This window comes from Anser anser, assembly GCF_964211835.1.
Source record: "Anser anser genome assembly, chromosome: 4".
In the NCBI taxonomy this organism is placed as follows: Eukaryota; Metazoa; Chordata; class Aves; order Anseriformes; family Anatidae; genus Anser; species Anser anser.
The window spans coordinates 3388520-3405377 of NC_139724.1; the positions used below are offsets into that span (position 1 = coordinate 3388520).

The following is a 16858-nucleotide window of genomic DNA, read 5'->3' on the forward strand; positions in this document are numbered from 1 at the left end:
GGGTGAGGCTCTGTTACCTGTGGAAGCAGGCGGCTCGTCCCCAAAAGGTGTTCCCCCGTCTCGGAGGGGAGGAGGTGACGCCTCACGACCAGCTGCACCGTCACACACCGCAAGTGCGACCCTTCTTTTTCCTTTCCTCCTATTTTCATTTTGTCGTGAAGAGAAATATAACAAGCTGTGAAATCCTGCACTTTGGCACGTGGTCACTACAGTGTGTACATAGTATGTCAATAAAAGCTCCTGCATTAAAAACAAAAATGCAACCAAACAACAGCAAAAACCAACCCCCCCCCCCCCCCCCCCAAAAAAAAAAAAACCCACAACACCCAGCCACTTCTGTAATTTCAATCTTGGAAAGATCACCAACCTGCCTCATCCCTAACTTCTCCCAGCTGGGTATGTCATTACGAAAAAAATGTTAATTGACCATGTAAGAGCCAGTATCTAACACAGGCTACCTTTATTTGTCTCGCTGAGGTTTAGCTACAAGAACTGTGATGGATGGTTCCGGCAGAGACCACGGCGCCTCAACATTTCTGGCAAATGTAGAAAAAATCAGAACTGACACTGCATTGACATGCTCTAGGTAAACGTTTCTGAGAACTACAGTGAGACAAACAACATGTGGAGGGCACACTGCACATCCACGCGTTACTCGGTATAACAAAGTAAATGATATGTAAAAGAAATGCTATTGCCCCACACTGAAAGGGTCCAAAATCAGCACTGACAGAAATCATATCAGTTGCACTCTGCTGCAAATACCATAAATGTTTACCTTACACAGTAGATATTTGAAAAATGAAACCTATCCAGTTATTTATTGGTTCAGATACAGGGCTGTCCTCACTGTAAGATTGCCAGTTTAATTTCCAGGAAAAGCTCTTCTAGCCAGTGACTTTAAAACTCTTCTGCACTTTTCTTATTAACCCAGTGGATGTCGTTTCCTGTGGTCATGGAAGACCAGAAGAGCTGATGGCAGTATGGATTTAAAAGAAAAATACTACAGCTCTCCAAAGGTCGGTATGAAAATGCATTGCCAGCAATCACACTTCCGAGGAGAGGAGTTCATCTCAAGGCTCCTGTTGGCTATGGGCATCACAATACAAAAGAGAAAAAGGTTTCCCTCGAATTACTAAGAGTGAACTCAGTAAATGTCATTCAGATACCAACTGAGTGGCTGTCAAACATATCTGAAGCACTGGTACCATTCGATTTAGCAAGATAACTCGCTTTCTCTTCACTACCTTCAGTTTATCTGGCTCCACATTATAGCACCCCAGCAAAACACATCACGATAAGTGAACACTGAAGTTATATATACAAAAATTATGATCACCCAAAACAAACAAACAAAACCCAACAAAAAAAAGTGACCTGTAACCACAAGAAATTGTTGCCCTCTTTTAAGTTAGTTGCTGATGAGAAAAGGCAAATAGCATTACTACTGCGACGCTCCCACAGCAGTCAGGAGGTTGGAATCGCCGATTACTAAAGATCCCATTGACACTGGACACTGTCCATAAGTGAGAAGAGCTGGATTCCCATCTCGTCTGGTCCACCAGCCCAGCCCACCGGCATCCATCCCAGCTCAGACCAGACAGGCTCTTGCTCGGTCAGCTGGGTAAGACAAACGTGCCAACGTACCAGGGACACACAGTGCCAAACCCTGCATCATCTCATTGATCTTCCATAAACATATTAAACCCAAGGGGTGCCAGACTGATACCCAGAGCACTGCATTCTTGAAAAGCCTTTGGTTTCTTCTTCTCAGTTTAAACCTCAAGCCAGGGACCTCTCTTCTGCTTCTTCCTTGGTCTCTAAGGTAGGCTGTTCAAGTGCCATTCAGTCACCTTTCTCATAAGTTGCTGTACTCTCCTTACTGCTGATGAAGATACAACCAAAAAGAGAGTTTCTGCCTGCAATATTGCCCTGAGGTTGCACCTACCTTCCCTGTAACAGGCAAAGGGATATTTAATGTACAGTCAAAACAAGCTAACCTTGCCTATGTGATCACTGCAGCTCTTCATGAGGGAAGGCGTACGCTGTAAAAAGGTACCATATGGATACTACCAAAGGAGGCAAATCCTTTTAGAGTAAACACTTTCTGTACAGAAGCTGTCCGGGTGAACTTACAGCTAAGGATGAAGGTAGATGGGTCCAGTAGAGAAATAGCACTCTGCTATTGTTTGCTGTGATTTGAAAAACGTAATTAAGGGGCCATCTGTGCTGACAAAGGGAGTTTTTGAGGTCTGTCTTGTGCCTCCTTTAAAGGTTTCTACCTTTAATTTAATGAAGCCACAAGTGGTATATTAGCAGTGAAAGAGTTAATCAGTTGCCAAGTTAGCTATCTATCAGCAATGCTGAACACATGCTGGGACCAAGAGGAGGCAATTGCTACAACAGCAATGAGCAGCGAAAGGTGGGAGGAATATAATAAATTAATGCCAACCGAGCTCTGATTTTTTTTTCCTGGAAATGTGAGGTCAGCCTTGAAAGGTGCATTACAGGGATTGCATAGAGGATGTGAGAATGAGTGTGAAGGAGAAATAAAGCCAATCAGAAATGAATTACAGAAGGTGACGCATATCAAAGTGACTCCAGAGAAATATGATACAGGTTTCAGAAAGGATTATTGGAATATATGATGCTTCATGATGCTGTTTTCCACAGAATTAGTGTTTTGGTGAGGCCTATGCTGCTCCTATCCCAAAGAAAAATGTTGCAGTAGTCAAACCCGACAGGCGATCATAAACTTCTTCACAGCAATTGGAGACCTTTTCTAATAGAGTCCCCTGGACTGTGAAATATGGGCCACCAAACTGGGAAGAGAAATGTCTAGGAATTGGTTGGAAAAAATAGAAAAGAAAAAATGGCCAAGCCAAGGTGTGGTGTCAGTGGGTATGATGTTTTCCTAGTGACCTGGTGGGGTAGGAGTTATGCAGCTTTGTAGTCTTTGGAACAGACCGGTGTCTCTCTGACTATACCTTCCTGTTGCTTTTGTCTCTCTCTCTGTTTTTTTCTCCCACAACTCATTTTAAGCACAGCACCTTTGTTTCTGGAATATCCACATACAATTTCTTTGTTTCTGTGGTTATAATTCTGCGCTTTATTGGCTTGTTTTCTCCTGCATTAATTCTGCTGTGACACTGATGTCCAGAGCAAGACGAGTCAATGTTAGCAGTGGGACAAGCCAAAAATAAAAAGAGAGTTGCTTACCTTCGTGGGCTGCTACATCAGTTGCCATCTCCTTCACTGGAGTAGAGTGGAAGGAGCAAGAGTGCACTGGATTAAGTCTCATTTGGTAAACACACACACAAACTTTGCTATAGGAAGCGCTTCTTGAAGTAAACAGGTTCCTTCCGTGCCTAAAATTAAGTTGCATGTGGTATGTTAAGAAGCTGCCATGCTTTTAAAATACAATGCACAGTAAGGACGCTAGTACGGACATCCATTTTACAGCAAATTATATGGCGCCTTTATCATGGCCATATTCTTAGCAACATAAGCTGCCTTGCCACAGTGCACAGCTGCTCAGATACGGAATATTCATTAAATGAATTCATACTGATTTTTTTTTATCTTGGCACTCTGCCCACTGCACATTTTCATGCCAAGATAAGATTCCTTAGTCATTTGTTCTTTCTATGTCTTAATGGCTTTAAGAAAAACCACGGTTTTAAAGAATCTCAAGGGAGAATGCTTTATAAGGCCCTTTTACTCACAACAGCCAAGTAGATTTCCAGTACATCTCGGGCACTCTCTTAGGCTGGCTTTGTTGGGAAGGAGTCAGCCATCACTTAAACCATGAACTCACAATTTGTTTTGTGGCTATTCCTGTCTTCCCGATACCTTGGCAACTGTTCTGGAAGGCAAATGAAAAACAGAGGAAGTTTTAGGGACCAGGAAGAAAGAAAAAAGAGGTCACATTCAATCAGCATTTCAGGTACCAAAGTGAAGTAAGCCTGTTCATTTTTAGGAAGGAATTTTAGCAGGATTTGACCCTATTTTTAGAAATACCCATTTCAAATCAAATTCCTCTTGCACTTCTGCATCAGGATTTATTTATTGTTGCAATTGTATCCCTTATTACAAATAGTTCTTTACCACTGTATCTTTTATGTTTAATTTTTGTAAAGGGTATAAAAGGCCAACCCACCAGTGTTAAGGTCTTTGGAATTTCCTCAGGACATTCAAATACAGCCACAATTTTGGGAGCCGATCAGAAATATGAGAGCGCAGCCAGTCGAACCATTCTAGCTGTCATAAATCTGTGTTAAATTGTTGTCATCTCCAGCTGCTCATTAATCCGAAACCTTTCAGAGAACCAGCACAAAACCCAGCCACGTGTGCTTTAGCAAGAAGGGGCAGTAACTGAGCGGACCAGGGAGAGATAGGAGCAAGCACTGTCCCCACTTACCTGCAATCTGCTTCTGTCAAACCAGTTTGCTTTCCTGTGCTCTAAATATGAACTCTAATTTTATTCTGTTCTTCACTTTGGTTTTATCTGTGGGAAGGTGTATTGAAACTCTTTTGGTTACAGGGTGAACTTGAAAGACCCCGACACAGTGTCCTTGATTAAAATAGGAACACTTCTCCAACTTACTTGGATGCAGTTAGGAACTGGCATTAAAGGTTTTAAAGAAAATAAGTTTCAAGGGTGGAGAGCATCCTCAGTGGAATGGGATTGCCCCATATTTAAATTGTTCTGAGAATAACAAAGGCGATAGTTTATTATATTTGGGAGTTCAAAAACAAAGAGCAGAGCCAGAACTTACAAAACACACAACGATCGGCTCGGTGTACTGGGGACATTAGCATCTTAAATTTAGCCTGGCATGTAAAATGAGATCTCTAGGGGAAGCGACTGGTTTGACACTGGAATGATGCTCTTATAACAGACGGTCTGGGAAGAAATGAATGTAGAAGAATGCTAAATATTACATCTTTGACAATACGAGTTTTCAGGCTTCACATATTAGACCCCAGAATAGTTATTCATTCTGCTAATTCCCCAAGGTAAAAGTGGGAAGTGTAGTGTCACTTACAATTCATCACCTCCCTAATTAAGAGCAAGAAAACATCCTTTGAGTATAACTGATGCCTTTCTGAACCTGCCATTTCCTTTTAAGTGTGAGGCAATGATCCCAGGGTGCTTTTCCTACTAACGCTATTGATGACAACTCCTTTGCAGAACTTCAGGTCACACAACACACTGGCAACCACTCCAATTCCACCTCGGTGCTTACAGCTGAAGTGTTATAGCACTCAAGCTTTCGAAATTACATCCACACTAAGCGCATCACATCTTTAAAGAGCAAGCAAGCAGTGCAAAGGTCTCTGTTCTTTCAGGGGCTGCGCTAGCTCATAAAACAGCCTCTTTGGAGGTGCACAGAGGAGAAGCCAAAGCAGCCTCTGTTGGACTGGGGCACAGCAGTTTAATGCAGTGGCAATTTTGTAGTCTCCTACATGACATTTTAAAGCATTGTTAGGGGGCAAACAAAGCAAAACAGCTACATCTGAGGTCAGGCCTGCCTTTTGGTTACGTCTGGATAGTGCAGTAGGATCCTGGTCCAGTAGAGGGGCTCCTACACACTTGAATAGTGAAAGAGAAAGAACAGTATGACAGGTGAGACAGGTTGCCTGCTCTTTGCTATGTTTTCTTAAAAACACCCTTGTGGTGGTAATAGAACATATACGCATTTGGATATAGTGTGTTTTAAATTGTATGCCTCCATCCACAGTCCTTACTTCAAATTGCAGCTCTGTTAACTCTGCACAGTTAGCTTCAGTCTCCTGTTATGAGGTACCTAGGGACAGGCACGGCACTCTTCCTAAAAGATGTGATGAAGTGGCATAAATATAGATATATATATTTTGAAGTTTTCTCCTCTGGCTTACAGTGGTTACTTCAGGGTTTCTGGTGGGCTTGGTGTCAGCCCAGAACTTCTGCCGCAGCCACTGGCACGAACTGATTTGGTTTCCTTCTCAGTCTAGAGCATGTTGCTTAAGGCAGATCCTACGAGAGGAGGCAACACGAGGCTTCTGCTGACGTCTTGCACTGTGCACCTTTCTAGCCCTTCCACAGAAAGCGAGCAACACCCAGGATCCAGAATGGAAAAAGGATTGTTCTTCAAATATTTTTATATAAGTAGACTGCAGACTTGCAGCACTGAGGTTAGATTAGCTGGAGAACTTACTGAGAGGTGATCATGCAGGGACACCCATGCACCTCTGGGAATCCTTTTTGCGTTTTGGGAGGTGTGGAGGGGAATCCTTGTGTGTATCTGTGTCAGACTGAAGCGGTCGTGGGGCTCTTTGCTTTATCTCTTTGTCCTTCACCTGCAGAATTATAACGACGGGCGGTTAGGCACTAACGGCAGTGGGTGACTGACACAAGTGCTCCATCACCGAAATGCTGTGGCTTTAAACAATACAGTGCCTCCCTCCCAGCAGCACTGATTTATCTCGGGGCGGATCACCTAGCAACAAAGTCTCTGTGGAAAAGGGTCTGGTGTATCTCAGGGAAAACACACCCTTGTAGAAGTGGGGCTAGGGCAAACATAGTGTTAGTTATGCCTAGGATTTTTATGAGGAGCTTTTCAGGAGCTACAGGTTTTCCAATGGAGCAAGAATTACTTTTTATAACACCTTTTCCAGTCAGTAAATAGGTAACACTAAGAAAATAAGTATTCTGTTAGAAAGGTGACATTTTTCAGAGTAAAAAAAGTGTTATTGGTACATACGTACCGACCTACACAGTCAAAGCAAGATTGTGTGTCTCATTTCAAAACAGCCATAAAAATGCAAATTTGGGAATGTGTTTGATTTTTTCATATCTGATTCATTTTGAAGACAAAAAGAAGTCCTTCCAGCCATACTCAGTAGGCTGCCTCGCTCATACCATTCACGTGGAGGCAGTGGTGACAGCAGGTATGTTAGATTCACAAAGAGGAGTGTTTACATGACCAGTTTCGTGTTTACATGATCAGACGGTGAAGCGAGGTGAGGACCCCCAGCTCCCGGGACACTATCTGGGCCATTTCCATCACAGCCCCTGCGCTCCCCTGAGAAGATGACACAGAACAGCTCACAGTGCTACTGCCACTGTTGTGTTGTGATGAGTTTTTAACGAAGCACCAAGCTGTGGCCAATGAACCCCTGCTGTATTTCATCAGGTAGAAAAGATGACTAGGTTTGTCAGTCAACTGGCAGGTTTCTTCTTACTTTCTACCACATCACCCTTAGGTGCCATTTCTTCAGTTATTTCAGTCAAATCTCACTTGCTGATACTTTGAGTGTTTATAACTTTGCCCAATAACAGATCCTGAAATCCCAGCCTGTTTCCTGAGCAAGAGCTGTATCTCTGAATGAGGCTCTCATGCACAGGATAACCAATTTTCCATTAGTGCACTAAAATTCTTCAATATCATTTCATGCCAGTAGAAACGTTTATTCTTCTTACTGGAACTAGGACCTAAAATTTGTTACTGGGCTGAGTTCAGGCTGGTTACCTACATTTTCACAGATTCTGAAATGAGTTCCTGAAGTGTGGCTCTCCAGCAAAAATGCAAGAGCGGGAAACTAGCATGCTGAGGGTTCACAGACCTTTGAGCTGAAGGAGTAAATTCGGACTCGGAGAACCATGCTCCATTCCTAGCTCTCCCGTAGACTTCTCTGAGATCTCAGACAAGTCTCAGCTCCCACCAATTGCCCTTCCACATCTCCACAAGAAAAATATTTTTTTCAACCCTTTGTCTTTTTTCATTTCCTCAGCCATCAGCCTTTAGAAACAGATATGACTTCTTACAACTGGCTTTTACAGCACCAAATGCATAGAGGTTTGTAGGTACTAAGGGAAAGTAAATAATACATGCTGCCTTCATGATCAGGGCTCAGGGATGGTGGACTCAGTGCCATGTGGAAGATAACTAATGACATTGCCCATGTTGACACAGTATCATGTCTAACAAGTTATTTGGAAGAGAGTTTCTTAAGTTACATCTTTTCTGTGTGTTCTCTTCAGCCACAAACAAGGTACATATGTGTTTTCAAAGAGAGCATACATGAATGTTTTACCCTTGCCTACCAACAAGCTCGGAGTACCATCCTGCACTGCGATTGCCTGTTTTCCGGAGGACCCTGTGCTCTGAAAGGCATGTCACAGAGATGGAAAGCTTTTACATGCAGGTTGAAGCAGTATAAACTCACTGGTCTCAGAATGCCATCCCATTTAACTCTGAGATTTCCTTAAATGATCCATCTTACTTCTGCCCCTCTTCCTTCCACCTTTACAAAAGGGGAGGTAGAGTCAAGCCTTCCTCTTTCAGCAAAGGTAAGGAGGAATTAATTAGTGTTATTTGATGCACTACCCAAAAGCAAAAAAGGCTTTACCTCTAGTCTTTGGGCTATCCTTCCTTTTAAAGCTGAATTCAGACTCCACGTTTTCCTAATCCTGCATTTCTTTGCTCACTAGGCGATGAAGTACATCAGCTAACGCCACCTGCAACAGTTGCTTTGCAGATTACACTTTTACTGACGAGGAACTGCATTTGAGTTACTTGGTCCAATTGCAGAAGCCCCGAGGCGGTAACAGTTGTGGTTTTCCTGGTGAGTGGGATTAGATTGGAATTGTTAACAAGCGCCGGAAAGGTTTCCCTCGTACCATGGCTCTTGTGAAAGGCTGCTTCTGCCCAGACGTCTGTGGGCTGCTGGGTTGCGTGTGAAAGGGGAGGAAGGTGCTGTAATTGTTGAGCAATTTCGGTTAACTGAAGTGGGAAGTGTTGCTTGCATCATTGACCAGGAGATTATCAGCTTTTATGGCCACGAGTAATTGAATGTCCAAGCTAGGATGCTGGGGGCACGTTACTACGATTTACAGTTTATTGAGCAAGGCAGAAGCAAGCAAGCAGAATTTAGCAATAAGTTGACTTAAGAGCCTAATTGTTTAACTCCTTTCTTTCTTCCAATCTAACGATGCAAACACAGATCATATCAGTTTGGTAGTTCAATAGGAAATAATATCACCCTTTCTTTCCCTGCCTCCAAGCTAGTAGGTAAATATCTTTGTACTAAGAAAACAGAGGAGCAGAAAGGAAACAGAGATCAGTATTAAGTAAATTATAAACTGTGTTACCTTGAAAATGTATTCTTTAGTAAAACAAGCCAGTCAGAGCAAAGATGAGGTTAGATAAGCTCTTTGCGTGACACACAGCGCTGCAAAGTGTTGACAACCAGAACAGAGGAAACAAGTGAAAACAGGATCTTTGAAGACCACTTAATGTGCCCACCATGTGCTGACGTCTCTGGAAGGGCAGGTGCTAAACTCAGCTCAGCTTTTCATTGTGGCTGTGCCAGGGAGCCGGGTGAGACCTGCTCCCCGTCTTGCAGGTAATCATCCCATAGCATCTCTTCTGGAAACGATCAAGCTTTATCCTAAAGCTATTTACAGTGCTCGTTGTCATTGATTCTACTGCATCGGAATCTTACTCAAATCAGTGTCTAAAAACTGTTACTAATATCCAGGTTAATGCTACTATCAGACAGTTTTAACCTATTTACCCTGGTGCTTTGCCCTATGACTTCATTCTACCTTGATAAGCCAGCTTCCATAAAAGCTTCATTTCCATGAAGCCTCTTCTGTACCAGATTGAGTTGGTTATTAATTTTATATTAAAAAAAAAATCAGTGTGATGTTATGAGTTGTTACATGACTCTAGTAAAAACGTACTGACCAAAATATCCAGGAATACATTTTCTGACAGCTGTATCTTATTCTTGGCTCTTCCTCACCCTGTGTTCAGGCAAAGCTCCTGCTACCCCTCCTTTGTCACTTTCAACAGAGGAGCTTTTAGAGTGCCTTCTTAACCAAATGCTCTTCCACATCACACTACGAAGTTACCTCCCTCCCCTTTTTAAAAAAACTTCAGACCTTAGCCACGGTGTTCTTGTGTAACCTTCTGACACCATTGCTTCTGTAAGTTTATTATATGCCTAATTCTCGTGCTACCATCGCTACTGCAAATATAAACAAGATAGGTGCACCAACCTCACTATGAGGAATTCGCCTATAAAACTTCCGCTCTGACAGCTTTTCTTTGTTTCCCTTGTCTCAGTCTGAGTTATCACCTTGTTTTCCCAACTGTGTCCATACTTCACTGATTTACAGGTAGGTCAGATCTGCCACATTTCTCCTGGCTGTAAAATCAGTTAACAAAAATATATGCCTGTAAGAAATAAATTCTCATGATTAAGAGAAAGTTTTCTGTTTTGGAAATAAAGCACAGAGCACATGCATGGGAAGTCTCAAGTAAGCAATTTCAGAAAAGCACAGCAACTTTCTGCTAACTCCAAGGAGTCTGGGCTTCAGGCAATCATTTCAACAATTTCACTGTTAAAAAGGCAAAATAGGAAATGCAAGCAAGAGATACAAATGTGCTAAGCTTCCTGGAAAAGCCAAATACAGGAAAATGTTTAAAGCTATTTCTATCTTGTTAAAGGAGAAGACACGTATGAAAGTATCAAAGCCCCATTATGATAGCATCGGGCTCAAATAAGCTGAGCTTGCTGAAGATAAACTCAAAGGCCAGCCAGGAGGCACATACATAATTTAAATGCCTTTTATGGCACTCAGCATCCAGCACAAGCTAATGCTACTGCAGAGCTTGTTTCCTGCTCTGCACTTACCACAAACAAGCAGGGAGCCCCTCTGAGACAAACAGAGATGGCTTTTCTGAGGCCAAGCTGGAACGTGCTTTAGTATGTTAAGAGTCCTAAAGTATCTGAAAATGCTCTGAAGTTCTGCATTCTGCGGAGAAAATAGTGGCTGGCCTGATGCCGAGAGGCACTATAGAAGACTTCTCAAGGTAACAGGACAAATTCACAGGTTTGCTCACGCATATCCAAGCTGTACACTGCTGAGAAGAGCTGGAGATCATTTGAGGGACTGTACACAGCACAGCTTGTATACACAAACTAAATAAAAGCCAAATTGAGTTATGCATTGGCTGGCTCTACAGGCCATCCAGAATTCAGTCACCATTCCCGGTCCTATTTTGCATCATCTACAGCTGGTTTTGTTCTGAGCTGACAAACAGCACGCTTGTATGAGTTGCTGTTGGCTTTCTGATATCACTGCCTTTCATTGCTGAGCATCTTATTCTGTGGTCCTTACAGACATTCAACAATTGATTTGCATCTTCACCTGAGCTTTTGTTTTGTATTTGCAAGATGCTTCCCAAGAACAGTTCCATGTGCCGGTGGTAAGGAAAGGAGTGCACAGCACCGTGCTTACAGCTGGGCAGGGCAGGGAAGGAGGAGTTTCTTTCCAGGTCCCTAAGATGAAGGAGCTGTGTTTCAAGAAATGAGATCCTACAAAAACTAAGGTAGTGCATGCAGTATCTTTTAAAAAAAGCCTTTATAAAGTCACTTCGAACTGGGTTTTACACTGCCAATCTTCTAAACCGTACAGTAGTTGCCGTTCATCTGTATATTATTACTAGCAGCATAGGAAGAGGATTATCCTAAAAGCAACAAATCCAAGGTCCAGTAAATTTTTTTTTTCACTTGCGACAGCTCATTGTCCAGACAGGAAGGTAACAGATATTACACATCTGTGAACTGCAATGCTAGAATGGTTTTGCAAATTCTTGCTGTTAATAAAATCATTGGAGCAGGAAGACATGAACAAAAATAATAATCACAGCGTATGGCACTATTAACTGCTGAGTTTTTTATTGGAGTGCTTCAGTGCTTTTTACAGTAATAATGCCATAGGATCTGTGCCTGCCTACACCTCTGATACAGTAAGCTCCATTTTTCCTCCTCAAGAGAAGATGCTTTTCAGCATTGAAACTCCTTTGATTCAGAAACACACAAAAGACACCCACGCACATTCAGCTGGCATCGTGCGCTAGCTGCTGAGACACAGCCACCACTGTGAAGCAGGCAGTAGCACAGCTCTTCAGGCAACTGTAAGACATATGGAAACCCCAGGAGGTCACGGGAGGTGGAACAAGAAGTGTTATTTAAGGGCTCATTGTGTTTTCCTTTTATACAATAATAGTAAAATGCTATTTCTTCATGTGAGAGAGAAACTGTTCTACATATGCCTTATAAAACACCTGAAAGGAGGAAGGCAGAAGCCTACCTGCAATTTATTTAGGTTCAAAGTCTGTTCTGTTGCACTGCATGTAACTATGCACTTGGCAAAGGATTCCTCCTAAACCACCAGTCAGAAACCTAGGCAAAGGCTTGACATTCCTGTATAGAGCCAAAATTATCCTTGCCCCGTCACTGGCACTGAGACAGAAGAGAGGCAGCGTGTGACACCTTCTTAAGGTCACTGGAGACATGGGTGACCTCTGTCACAAAACACACCAGCCTTCAAAGCAGCTCTCACGAAGCAGGCATGCTGTTTTTTTTTTTTCTTTGTTTTTTTTTCTCCCCAGAGGACAGAAAAGCCAGGGTGCACATCTTGAAATGCACCTTGGATCCCAGGCTGACACGGAGGCAACACAAGGACCTGGGCAGGACTGCTGCCCTCCATCCCCTGCCAGCAGCAGCACCTGAAGAGCTTTCACCAGGAGTGGCAACGGGATTAGAATGAACGCTGATTTGAATAAAAACATACCACAAAAATTTTGAGGTAGAAAATGTCATACTCAACGTTATTCAGGAGATAAAAATTAATTCTAATGTTCATTGAATACATATACGAAAAAAATGCATACACCAAATAAATCATTAACAGTGCTGGAAGTAGAAGAAATGAAAGATTTCCATACCAAATGATCAATGTTTTACAGACACTTCAAAAAATCTTTGCTACATATCAGATCCCATGACAGAGTTATTTTTTTTTCCTAATACCCAGCCTATACCTCCCCGGGCACAACTCAAGGCCGTTTCCTCGTCCTCTCGCTTGTTGCTTGGGAGAAGAGGCCAAGCAGAGAGGATCCCAAATTAAATGGGTTTTGAGTTTCCCCAGGAGATATCGGAAGCACTAAGAAAGGAGAAAGTCTGTGCTGCCACTGTAGGGGTAGTGACTGCCTTCTCTCTGGGATATCTGGTAATTGCTATACTTTTTTTCCCCTCTACAATCTGTATTGCACTGGGATTTGAAGGGGAAAAAATAGGGAAGCTTTCAGAAAAGATGGGAGATGGGTAGCATCAGAAAAGATCTGTGTTACCAATCTTGAAATTTAAGTGGAGGATTAAAAAAAAGCATTGAATTATATATATTTTTTAAAGTGTAACAAATGAAAAATCCCCCGAGCTGATAAAGCCCAGCTGGAGAGACAGGCAGGTGTCAGCAATGATGCAACCCATGCCAGGTGCAGGGGCAGAACTAAATTGTCTAGAAGTCCTGTCTCCACTGAGGCATCCACACAGCAAGGAGCAGACTCCCCAAAGCATTTTATAACAGAAAGCTAGGTCCCAAGATTGCATCCCAATGCATTAGAACAACAACAGCAAAACAAAAATAGAGATTCTGAAGGAAAGCTAAAAAATGAAGTTGTTACCTGCAATTTACCTGCTGAAGACCTTGGGATAAGAACTTGTTAACTGAGAAAAGCCAAGTTAGCTCCCTTGCTTACAGACCTTAGCCAAATAGTTTCTTATCTCTCTTATCACAGATGGAATGAAGAAACTATGAAACAAAATGTAAAAAAAAATAATAAAATCAAATATTTGCATGCATTGGGTTCTCTTATCTGACTAAGCGTCACAACTGGGCAGTAGACTCAAGACCATTTTTATCTTTTTTCCTCTCTGCAACAGCAAGATTCACAGAGAGACCTAAGGAAATAAGCTTAAAGGCCTAGAAATATTTGTTCTCTCAGGAAAACTGCATCCTCATGCTTTTCCTAATCTTGTTAGGGTGAGGACACGAACGCTGACTGCTGGAATACATTTCCACTCTAACGAGAAGCAAAGGACAGTTATCCAGTGCTCAGCTGTCTGGAGAGAGGCTGAGCATCTTTAGCAGCAGAAAGTCTGAGCTCAGGGAGCTGTAGTGCCTGAGGAAATTCTCTGTCAGCTGGAGTCAGCTCTTGCGGAGCACCTAACGAGGAGCATCAGTGCAGAAAGTGACAGCAAGGGGAACGCTGCAGACCTGCTGCCAGGCTTTGTGACACTGGCCAGGTTGCATTAAGGACCTGCCAGCCTCTGCCTGTGACTGCCGTCCTGCACGCACCGGCAAGTGTCACCCCACTGGTAACAGCTACCGAGGGAGAAGCAGCTTTCAAAACAGCTTTGAGAAAGAACAGGAATGAAAAGGATAAACAGGATAAACATAAACATATAACATATAAAGGATAAACAGCTAAAATTTTTGAAATGAGTAATTTACAAGGCAAAGTGCTGAAAAACTCAAGTCTCATTCAAGTCAAGGAGACTTCTTAACCTCTGTCACTTTACAGAATGGGATCTTGGTTGCCAAAAGGTTTTCTGTACCTAATAATTCATCTCCTTGCTACAGACTTATTGTACCTGGGATGTACTGCTAGCTTGAGAATATCATTACATTAGAAAATAGATAATTTGTTCGTGAATTAAGACAGAGAAATGGTTGCTTTCCACCATCTGTTCTGGACAGCATGCAAACCCACTTCTCTTGTACCTTCATCGTCCACACTTCAGTGGCAACGTTTTCCTCTGTGAGGAAGCCCTCAACAGTTTGCCAGTGACTAATTTGGCTCCTTCCTCACATATATTAAACCCTCATCCAAATGAGGACAAGAAGATGAGCCCTTTCCCCCTGCAAGGCTTTAAAATGCAATCAGCAGTGAATGGTGCATCTAAAATAGGCCTGGGCAGACCCAGGCAGGTTCCAGAAGCAGAAACATTTGCTGCAAGCAATGTTCGCTCCAGGTGTAAGGTGATGGCAGGACAAGCCAAGAAACAATTTGGCTTAATTAATTTACATCTAATGGCCATAAAAGCGAGACACCATACTCCATAACGGCTCTGTCTCAAGTATCATCTTTTCAAATCCTTTGGACTGCGGTGCAGCAGTCTTTCTCCTTCTTTGCCACTTAACTCCTGCTGCTTCAGTGATGCTTGGGGCCTGCTAAGATGTTTTCTCCTGGCACTGTGGTAAACTTCCCTACCCTGGGAAGGAGCCGATTCCTCTGAGGCCGCATCAAGAGCAGCTCCTGTCATCAGATGGGCATTACCCAGTCACACCCCCATCCCATGTGAGGGTGGAAGGGGAGTTTTCTTTGGGGAAGAAGCTGACGAGCTCAGCTGCTTCACTTCCATAATTCTGGGAAAAAATATATAGGCTAGGGAAAATCATCAAACTACATGTAACATAAGAACATTACCTGGATGGTACAAGACTGAAATTTTGAACCACTGCAAGCTTACACACAAGTGAGAACACTGTTCTAAGTCCAATTCCCCTTTTGGTTCTCTGTGTAAAGCAGAGCTGATGAAAGCTCAGTTTCTTCACAGCAAGTGCAGACGGAATATTGATAATTGTGTATGCAATTGGGAGCACTATCTGAAGAAAGAAGAAACTGAGCTGCTGGCAGGTGTTAAGGGAAGTTTGCATTCTCCCTGCCTGTGCCAGCTTGAAACATCCCTACATGCTGCTTGACCCGTCTGTTCTCAAACTCCACGAGTCGATGTGCCAACAGCTCTTTGCCCTGTGAATTTGCAACACTCCTTTGAACCTCTGGCAACAGCAAGCCAGAGTTTGGAAACCATTGTCTAAAATGACAGATAAGCACAGCTCGGAAAAAGAAAAAAAGAAAAAAAGATTACCTGAGGCATGCATATTTTTAAAATCCTTTCTTCAATTTCCTGTTAAGCAGGTGCCTGGTAAAACAAACAAAATATCCAACTGAAAATAAAATTACTGTCTAGGTAACTTTGAAGGAGACTGAGTAATGGAAAAAAGCCCAAACCCTTGGCACACAGAGGGGCTGTTCTTGTGAATAACCCTACTACAGAGTGAAATAAGAAAAGTAGAAAGGGGATGAAAGTGCCAGTTCTGGCAGGGTGGAGAGGCTCAGAAATAAGCTCCCAAGGCCCAGCCTAAAGCTCAGGATGAAAAGAATCAAACAGAATACTGAAATCCCCTCTCTGCCACTTCTACAGCACGTAGACAGACAGCACATTCGGCAGCCAGTCAAAGCCAGGTTGGTGAAGTTGCGTACGCCCAATAATAGGGCTGGCCAAGATAATTCTTTGGAAATAAAAACGCTGAAGGCCTGATTTTATTCCAGCAACGAGTCTAACTTATATTACACATGACCGCTAATATGAGTTTGAAGGACTAAAATTAAACTTTGCTACTTTTAGAAAACCTCTAGTACTTAACTCGCTGTGCATCTTGAGCAACACAAACACAGTTAAGTGCCTGTTGGACTTGGCAGAACAAGCATCCTTCTGAGCTGCAGAAAAAGAAGAAAAAAAGAATGAAGTTAAAAGTGGATTTCTTTTGGACCATATGTTGTTGTTTAAGTATTTAAAAAATAATTGAAAACTCCCAAACTTTCTTGTGGCACTGCAACTGTCACTATTTTTTACGCCGCTGACCACATTTGGTTCCTCCAAGGGCTGCACTGGGTGCAAAATTAAGAGATATGCCAGGAAATAAGAACTACTTTGCACCACAACATTGCCGTTATTTGTTAACATCTAGTTCTATTTTTGCTTTCCAGCATAACTTGCTGTACACTCACCCATAGAGACACGATAGTTTATTCAGCTCTTGTCCTGCAGCTCTTTCTCCAGCAGCTGCAAGTGAACTATTTCAGCATGTATTTGAATGCTGCCCTGCTTCATCTGGGCCTACCATGAGATTGGAAAGGAGTCAGCCTTGAACAAAGAACCACAAAGAATTCGG

At 42.6% G+C, this 16858-nt stretch overlaps 2 long non-coding RNA genes across 5 annotated transcripts; one reads left to right on the top strand and one right to left on the bottom strand.

Moving 5' to 3' along the window:
* Positions 1 to 311: 311 nt before the first annotated feature.
* Positions 312 to 8530, bottom strand: LOC310898687. Of its 4 annotated transcripts, none has more exons than XR_014583535.1 (5): positions 8395 to 8530; positions 5752 to 6342; positions 3726 to 3865; positions 3220 to 3368; positions 312 to 536 (listed from the first exon to the last, which is right to left on the bottom strand). It is a non-coding gene; the product is annotated as an uncharacterized lncRNA (long non-coding RNA). The 4 variants fall into 4 exon arrangements; XR_014583537.1 differs by lacking the exon at positions 312 to 536 and adding an exon at positions 580 to 1089; XR_014583538.1 differs by lacking the exon at positions 312 to 536 and adding an exon at positions 580 to 1882.
* Positions 8531 to 11259: 2729 nt separating this feature from the next.
* On the top strand, positions 11260 to 13604 carry LOC310898686. Its single transcript, XR_014583534.1, has 2 exons — positions 11260 to 11384; positions 12450 to 13604. It is a non-coding gene; the product is annotated as an uncharacterized lncRNA (long non-coding RNA).
* The last annotated feature ends 3254 nt before the right edge of the window (positions 13605 to 16858 follow it).